The 9,092-nt window shown below is 51.4% G+C and overlaps 1 protein-coding gene across 2 annotated transcripts in view; it reads left to right on the top strand.

The window, feature by feature from the left end:
* The first annotated feature begins 5,866 nt into the window (after positions 1–5,866).
* Positions 5,867–9,092, top strand: part of RIMKLB (ribosomal modification protein rimK like family member B) — a 48,205-nt gene continuing 44,979 nt past the window's right edge. For both annotated transcript variants that reach the window (XM_076345856.1, XM_076345850.1), the window contains exons 1-2: positions 5,867–5,928; positions 7,038–7,558. The gene's annotated coding sequence lies outside the window, so the exon portion shown is untranslated. The remainder of the gene's footprint in view (positions 5,929–7,037; positions 7,559–9,092) is intronic.

The following is a 9,092-nucleotide window of genomic DNA, read 5'->3' as shown; positions in this document are numbered from 1 at the left end:
AGGGAAAGCTGGAACCTAACTGCAGACCCCCTTAGCTGGGGTCCTTTGTGCTGGCAGCAATTTCTCCATTTTCTGGTATCTTACGGTAGTTTATTCAGAACAGGGATTAGTATAGCAGTCAGAACCCATGAGAAACTGAGGTTCCATGAAATTAAAGATGGTTTTGCAGCGTTTCGCATAGTCCTCATTTTACACAGTGTGAAACAAGAATGATACGGCCGTTTTTTCATTGAATCACGATCCAGAAATTGTTTCCCTCCGTGGGACCATCTGTGTTCATATGTGAGCCCAAGCATTCATGTGTGAGCAAGGGCATTTACCTTGCCTTACATTTTTTATTTATTATTCAGTCATCCAAGTAGAAAGCAGAAACATCGCTATGAGACTTAGCCGACCAAAGGACTAGCTACTGCAGACACAGGCAGTGGGCGCACAGGCTTAAGCAAATGGGTATAAAGAATTAAGCCTAGCAACATTTGCAGGCTGGACTTTCCACCATTTTCCCATCACAGGCTCATACACCCAACCGGAGACAGTACGTGAAACTTTCTGATGTGAACGACAGAATAATGGCCTGCAGACTTTGGCTTCAGGACTAAACGGCTGGTCTGCATTTTTAGTGAACTCGGTGACAAAAGATGTTTCATGGAATCAACCGTGAAATCAGATTTTGCATACATTAAGGCTTCGGACCAGTCCTTACATTATGCATTTCAGAGTGCATGGGAAAAATCTCAAAAGAAAGGTGCCAGGAATGTTTAGTGTTCAGAGGCGTCCATTCTTCACTGATACTACAATTATATTTCTTTCCTAAAGGGTGAAACTTGGTACTCTGGACCACTGACACTGAGGACCCTAGCCAATGTTCTCCTTGCACTATCAAATAGTGAGAATTTTGTCCTGAGAATAGATTTATAGGTGACAGGAGAGACCTCACCTTCGCTGGCAAAAAAGAACAGAAAAAAGAAAAAAGAAAGAAGTCTTGCCTAATTCTAGGGAAGTATAACATCTACATCCACCTCGGCTGCAGTGACAACTCTTTAAAAAGAAGTCAAAAGCTTCTGCAGCAGTGGGCACGTCCCGAGCAATAAATTGAGACTTTCTCCTGCTCCACCTTCCTAAGAAATAGCAAAAGGCTTTTGGGACTCTCTCCAAAATGACTTAAGTTTCTAGGTGACGGGAAATTGTTCCAGAGACACAGGTTATCCAGCCCGCTCTTTCAGCTGACTCCCACCATTGCTCTCACTTCAATACTCAAAGTTTGTTTGTGCCCAGGTTCGGCACACCACAACTCCAGCAGCTCAACGAACAGTAATAAACGGGATACAAGGCTGCAATCTGCATGCGAGAGCGCTAGGAAGGCAAATGGTAACTGGTGGAATAAATTGTTGCTGATAATCATGAGACCCAGCTGAAATACCCCGAACGGTTTTGAGTCATAGATCAAACGTCTTACCGTCGCCATGCTCAGTGTCTGTCTTGTACTTGTAGAATGACTTTCTCTCGGATGTCTTATAACCAAACGCATATTTGTGTGGCCAAAAATCTGCATTACAGAATTTCCCAGCTGTGCGGTTCTCTTCTTTCCACAAACTGCTAGCCGTGGTTGGGATGTAGAGGCACCTGCCTTACAGCTTGGCTGCTTACGGAAATACGAAAGAAAAAAAATCTGCCATTATTATGTCACTGTAGTTATGGCTATATAAACCCTAACGTGGACATTTTCTTTCCCCTTTGCTTTATACTATCTTAAAAATGGCATACGTGGATCCAGAAGAATTCATACTCTGAAATATGCATGCGTGCTGGGTGATGTGCAGTGGTTGCACACATCTTCAGCAGTGTTACCACAGTAGTTTTCTGTTAGTAAATTCCCTGTGTAAACAAACCCGTGCACCTCACAACCTGAAATTACAACTTGGAGAAGTGTGAACTTGGTGCATGTGGGAACTGTATTCCAGAAGGTGTAGAATGTAGTAGTTCTGTCAAAGAAGGTACTGTTTTGTTACTGTCAAAGTAACAAAAGTACTGTCCAGCATTTTGGTGTTATTTATTTGTTTGTTTATTTACCCTGCCGGGACTTGCCTATGATTGCCTCCTGCCCTCAAGTTGTACTGTCAGTTGGCATTTAAGTGAGCGATAGTGTATTTTTCCCTGTACTGTTGTACAGAGTCGCGTGGATGGGAGCCTGGAATCCAGAAGTGGTCTCTGGCTTGCAGCCGCGGACTACTGAGAAGCCAGAAGTCTTGGCCAGCAACCTAAGCAGACGGGAGAGCATCAGATGATGTCTGGGTAAACGGGGATTTTGGCCGGTGACATCATCTGTGAGGTAGCCTTTTCTATAGCACACTCGTGAGGCGAAGAGTTTTCCGAAGAGGTGTCTGAATCACAGCTGAGGTTTGGGGGTTAGGACCCGGATGTTTGCAGAACCAAATGAACAAACATACATACCCTTCAGTAAAGTCAGTCTTAGAAATGCTCAGTGACGTTTGCATCATGAGTATTTTACCAGCTGTAATTTTGCAGAAGGCATGCCAAAGGTGGAGCATATGACACTGTGGTACCTCATCCTGCAGTATGAATGACTAAACGTTGCAGCAGATTTTAGGGCACTCTGTCTTGTAATATATAGGTTACTACTGTGGAAATCGGTCCCATCGTGTTGGTTAAATTGCGGGGGTACTGCATGAAAGGTTTGGATGGCACATCTCTATCCTGCAACTGCAGGTTTTAGAGCCTGTCTGAAATGGTTCTGGATGTGTTGTGTGTAGATGAACTACACTGGGGAGGCAAGGGGCACGTAAAGTGTCTGTCGTCCAGGTGGGAGAATTAAGATGGTTAGGACGGAACCGCCACATGCTTAAGAGACAGAAGAAAGCAGGTTGAACTGATTACATTCGTGATAGGATGGGTGTTTGGGATTATCAGATGTCTCCAAGCGGGTATGTCCTGTCTTTGCAAAGTTGGGAGCGTAACACAGATTGTTGAGCAACACACACATTGTTCCCCCGGGGCACAGGCTGTGTGTGCTGTATCTAGAGGCTGTGGAGGTTGGTGAAGGAGAAATTCACACCGGACAGACTTGGGGCAGTAAGTTGAATATGTTTGGTGCGTGTGGTGAAGCCTGGTGAGATCACACCTGGAATACTGTGTCCAGTTCTGGGCTCCCCAGTACGAGTGAGGCACGGACATACTGGATGAGTCCAGCGAAGGGCTGTGAAGATGATTAGGGACTTGGAGCATCTTCTCATATGAGGAAAGGCTGAGAGAGCTGGGTTTGTTCAGTGTGGAGAAGGCTCAGGGAGATCTTACCAACGTGTATAAATACCTGTCAGGGGGAGTGAAGGAGGTGGAGGCAGACTGCTCGGTCATGCCCAGTGAACAGCCTTGTCTATTCAATGGGCACAAACTGAAATACACAGAAATTCCATTTAAACATGAGAAAACCTTTTTTTTTTTTTCTGCGAGGGTGGTCAAACACTGTAACAGGTTGCCCAGAGAGATTGTGGAGATACTCAAAACCCGACTGGACATGAGTCTGGGCAACCTGCTCTGTCTGACCCTGCTTTGAGCAGTGGGGCTGGACTAGACGGTCTCCAGAGATGCCTCCCAACCTCAACTATCCTGTGATCCTGTGGCGATGGATGGAACGGAGCTCAGCGTGCCACGCACATGAATGACGATTCATATATGTGCAGTTCATATATGTGCTCCTCGGTGCCTCTGGGGCCATAGTGTGGGTTTGCTATGCACACAGCAGACGTCAAACCAATCAATACCAGCGCGTGTCTGGGAATTCTTGAGACTATCTTGCTAACCGTCATGTTGGACTAGGTGGTTGGTTGTACCGGGACTGTCAGATACGTGACAGTTTCGTACAGGCAGCAGTTTGTTTATACCACTCGGGTGAAGCAAATAAGGCAATTACCAGACGTAAGGCAGAAGCTGGGGGATTTTCAGCACGCGCTGCTTAGCAAGTAGTCATCTGCTGCAAGTGCCAGTTCAACCATTCATGGAAGTGGAGGAGATGGGAAAGAGGAAGCACCACTGATGCACTGGGTGTTTTGTGTCCAAAGTGTGCCCGGCATGTGTTTTGGGGGCAATGTGCCGCCAACATGAAATATCCAGCTAATACGATATAGTGAATAAAAAGGGTGTGGTACGGAGAAAACTGAGTAGGCGTGCCACAGAAACTGATAAACAAGGTGTGTTGGTTAATACATGGGATGTGTCATGGTCGTTTGTTGCCAACAGTTATTATTTTAGAGAAATGATAGCAGCGAGGGATGATGCAGCCCAGGCTGCACACTGGGTACGTCAGACATGTGGTGGAGTGAGGCAGGTGGTGTGTGGGACATGTCACATGTTTATCTGTCACACGAAGGACAAAGGTTTTGGCTTTGTGCACCACGTACCAACAGCAACAGAGACGAGCGCGACAGGCATCAGATGTTTCGCCGTACCACCTGACGGCACGGCGGCTGGCTACCTGTGCAGTGCTATACCCGGCCACCTGTGGCAGTGGGACCGTGTCCACACCCACGAGCGGGCAGCCAGGGGTGGAAGGTGGGGCGCATGCCCCTGCACAGCCCGGCACGGCCACACGGTGCCCGGCTGGTCTGCAGGAGAAGCCGGGCGGGCACGCCAGGGCCGCGCTGCCGCGACTTGAGCCGTCCCTTCTCTCGGGCCCGGGCCGGGGCCTGCCACGGCGGAGGGGTTGACCAAACCTCTGGCTGGGGCAGATGGAGGAGGGCAGGAGCGGGCAGGATGCCTCGGCCGTATGACTGGGCCGGCCTCAGCGTGCGTGTGGTGCCGTCGCCCAGCCCGGAGGCGCCGGGGGCCCGGCGGGGCACGGGCAGCCGATCGGTTCGGTTTGGCCCGGCCCGGCCGCCCCTTCCCCGCCGCCTTCGCGCCCCCGGGCGCGGCGCGGGGTGTCAGGCGGGAGCGCGCCGCCGCCGCCCCCGCGCGCTTTCCCCGCGCCCGCCCCACCCCGGAGCCGGGCGCCCCGCCTCGCGCCCCCTCCCCCGGCGGGTGCCAGCCCCGCTCGGCCGTTAGCGCCGCCGCCGCTTCAGTCAGGCGGCGGGAGCCAGCCCCGCTCGGCCGTTAGCGCCGCCGCCGCTTCAGTCAGGCGGCGGGAGCCAGCCCCGCTCGGCCGTTAGCGCCGCCGCCGCTTCAGTCAGGCGGCGGGAGCCAGCCCCGCTCGGCCGTTAGCGCCGCCGCCGCTTCAGTCAGGCGGCGGGAGCCAGCCCCGCTCGGCCGTTAGCGCCGCCGCCGCTTCAGTCAGGCGGCGGGAGCCAGCCCCGCTCGGCCGTTAGCGTCGCCGCCGCTTCAGTCAGGCGGCGGGAGCGAGCGCGGGAGGAGGCGGCGGCGCCCGCGCCCGCGCTGTGGCTGGCGCGGGGGGCGGGGGTCTCGGTGCAGGGAACAGCCGGCCTCCTCACCCCAGCCGCGGGGAGGAGGGACACCGAGGAGGGGGAAGGGGGGGGCCGAGCGTCGCGTCGCGTCGCCCGCTCCCGTTTAGGACCGCGCCGCCGAGCGACCGCTGCCGGCGGGGAGGAAGGGGCGAGTCTCCCCGGAGCCCTCTTCGCCCCGCGGCTTCCCTTCCTGGGCCCGGTGCCGGAGGGGGAGGGGGGCGGGCGCCGGCGGACTCCCGCGGGTCCCCTCAGGTCCCCTCAGGCTCGGGCTCGGCGGCCCTCGGGGCGGGTGAGATGTCGGGCTGAGCGGGTGCGAGCCCGGGGGTGGGGTCCGCCGTGCCCGGGGGGGGAGGCGGGGGGGGGGGGGGTTGGGACCGTTCCCTCAGCTGTCCCGCCCCGCCGCCGCGCTGCGCCCATGGTGATTGTGCATCCCTGCGCGCGGAGCGGGGCAGCAGCGCTCCGAGCTGCCGGCGCCTTCCCGCCGCGCCCGCGCGGGCCGGCCAGCCGGGGCGCCCAGGTGGGTGGCGTCCGGGGCTGCTTCGGGCAGGGGAAGCGGCGGCCGCTCGTTGTGCGCGGGTTGGTGGGGGAGTGGTGGTGGTGGCGGTGGTGGTGGGTGTTGCGCACCGCGGCTGCCGGGTCGCGGTGCTCCCGCCTCGCCCGGCGCGTTCCGCGGGCGGGTCGCGCTCGGGTGTAGCGCTGCGTGTGCGTGGCGGGGGAGGTCGCTTCTTTGCCTCCCGCCTTGCACGCGCTCGGGCTTGCACGCCGCCTGCGTGCTCACACACGTTCGTGGGTGCAAAGCAGCCGCTGAAACGGGGTGAAAAACCGCTCCCGTGCGCGTGAATGTGAAAATCTGCGCTTGTTGGGGGCAGTTTCTCACGTGATGTAGGGGTGTGCGTGTCTGTCGTTGAGTCTTACAACGAAATCTTTACAACTAGGTTTCTTTTCCTCTTTTGTTTTCTGATGTTTAAAGAGCTAATTGCACATGAGTGACTTAACTACCTAGGATCTACCAGGGGCTCCGTTTTCAAAGTGTGCGACTGTTAATCTTTAATTAACTCCATCATTTAACCAAGCATCCTCTAGACGTGTTGTTTTGGGTCGGTTTTTTTTTTTTTTGGTCACCGTTTATAAACGACTGTTTATTTTCTGTGGCGGAGTGGGGTCTAATGCATAGGAATATATGCTTCTGACCTGAAACATACTTTTCTTCAGTCTCCTCATCTGAATTCTAAATGTTATTCTGGGGGAGGGGTTTAAAGTCTCACACAAATAAATAGGAGTAGTTTTTGTAGGTTTTAAAACTTAATTTCTGTATACGTTCATGTGTAGATACAGATTTATCTTTACTTTGAATGCACATTCTTCAGTAAAGGAACAAACTGCTTAACCTTGTGTTGTTTTTTTTTTTTTTCCCTTAAAATGGGTTTCTGTGGTAGTATATTTCTGTAAATTATTTAAAGTTGCACATTTGCCCTAATTGTGTTCATCCCATCTTTTTCTTTTGGCTTTGCTTACTGTCTTGTATGGTACCTTTTCTCCATTAGGATTTAGTTTACCTTTATCAGATACCTTTCTATGTGTGTTTATGTCTAATAGGGATGTTTCTCCTTTTTTTTTTCTCCCCAGGTGTTGGTGACTTCAGAGTCATTTAGGGGTTTAGTTCTGAGGAATTAGAGACACGAGGATTGAGTCTATTTTACTAAGAAAGCTACAGCTCTTCACCAGTACTCTTCTTCCTCCTTCCCATCCCTCCTCCCCTGTAGGGGAGTACAATTCGGGAATTATTTTAGCAGTCATTTACTCCCCCTTTCCCCCCTCAGAAATCCATCTTGGTCCCCGAGGCATCCTCTAGATATTGCCCGTTACAGGACCAGGAGGACGTTATCATCATCATCATCATCATCCCTTGCTTGCTTTGGGAGCTTCAGTAGTACCCTTCCCTCCTTTGGAGTGCAGTGCAGAGAGGCGTCCAGAAGACTTCTCTTGCCACCCTTTTTGGTTAGTAGAGGATCCAGGAAAAGGGGTACCTAGCAAGACACGTGACCTCATTAAGGGAGCCAGAACTGGAGCAGCACTTGGCACACTGAAGGGAGCACCCATCTTTGCTATCTTTTTTCGTCTTCCACTCCTTCCTCACCAAATTTCTGGTAAGTCTCTTCAGCCCATTCATTCATACAGTGCATGTTTCCCTTCCCCCACTCCAGGCGCTGGGAGAAGCATGCACAGAGACAGAGAGTGGGGTGGGGGAAGGGAGGAGGGAAAACTGGCTGTATACACAGGGATCGGGGAGGAGAGGGGGTATTGTGCCACATTGCAGGCGAACCTGGGCAGAGGTGGAAGAACCTCTCTTCAGAAAAGCAGCTGATGTGGGAGGAAATGGGTGTTTTATTTGCACGGGCGTGCACGCACGCACAGGCAGAGTGGAGGGGGGTGAAAAAGCTGAGAGCCTGTTGTAGGAAAAAAAATACGAAGACCGAAGTAGAAGGATAGCTGATGCTGACCAGTATCAGGCTAGTGTTGCGGGGAGGGAAGAGAATAGATTATTCACTGGCGATCAGGGACTGGGGTGTGTGAATGAGGAATGTTATCACCTACTTGCAAGCATGAACATAGAGGAGGAAAGACGGGGTGTGTGTGTGTGTATGTCTGCCTTTTAGAGGCAATTGTGCCTGGAAGGATTGCTGCCAGCATCTTTAACGTTACTCCGTGCAAAGGTGGGGACAAGCAGATGAAAGCCATCGCAGGGAGTGCGGTTGCTCGTCTGCGGGGGTGGGGGGTTGTACTGGGAACGAATGGGAACGATTAATATATTCCCATATCTTCTGGCTGTTGCAGTCTACAAATCTCACAGAGAAAAGGAGGTGAATACCATGATACCCTTTCAAAGAGGTGTGCTTGGGGTTCACCTGCCTGCAGTGACTTTAAATTCTATGATGCATGTGTAGAGGGTGGATGATAATGCAGCAGCACTGGACAGATTGCGCTGCAGCTGCTCAATATATTATATAAAATGCATTTAAATAAATATTATAATTTTTCAGATTCTTCAATTTTTAAAAATGTGTTCTTTCCAAAGATTCTCAAACAGTTATGTGACAGTCTTAGGAAAACTAGTCTCTGGTAGGTAAGAGAGGAATTTTTCTTGAGGTTGTCCTTAAGCATCGCCATGAAGCAGCAGTGTCAGGAATGAGTTGATTTATCTTGGATTTATTTTTCTAAAGCAATTTTAACAAGTGGTTCAAGATGTCAGTTTTTCTCTCTGTACATGTCACCATGGGTTATATTCATCATCCATACATATTTCCTTCAGGTTTTCCTTAGATGGTAAACATTCTGGTATCTTTGTGTGGAAAAAAAATTAATTGTGCTTTATACTTGAAACAGCTGTGAACTGTTTTCAGACCTGCTCTCCCTATGACATAGAAAATCATATTTCTGGGATGTTTCAAATACTGCTCTCTTCTCATTAAGATGAGACAGAGACTTCCATGACAACGTATGATGGATCATATGCCAGGTCATATGCCGGACGACCCTTCGTTAGCTGCTTAACCGGTCTGCTAACTAAGATTGACTTTATAATTCAGATCTGCCTTGAGGTATCTCCTAAAGGACATAACTTACGAGTATCTGCCAACTGTCCTTAGGTCTTCAGCGTCTTGAGGTGTGGCCTCCAAAATA

This window comes from Aptenodytes patagonicus, chromosome 1 (assembly GCF_965638725.1).
Source record: "Aptenodytes patagonicus chromosome 1, bAptPat1.pri.cur, whole genome shotgun sequence".
Taxonomy (NCBI): domain Eukaryota; kingdom Metazoa; phylum Chordata; class Aves; order Sphenisciformes; family Spheniscidae; genus Aptenodytes; species Aptenodytes patagonicus.
The sequence above is the reverse complement of the archived record's forward strand: the minus strand, read 5'-3'. Positions and strand labels throughout refer to the sequence as shown.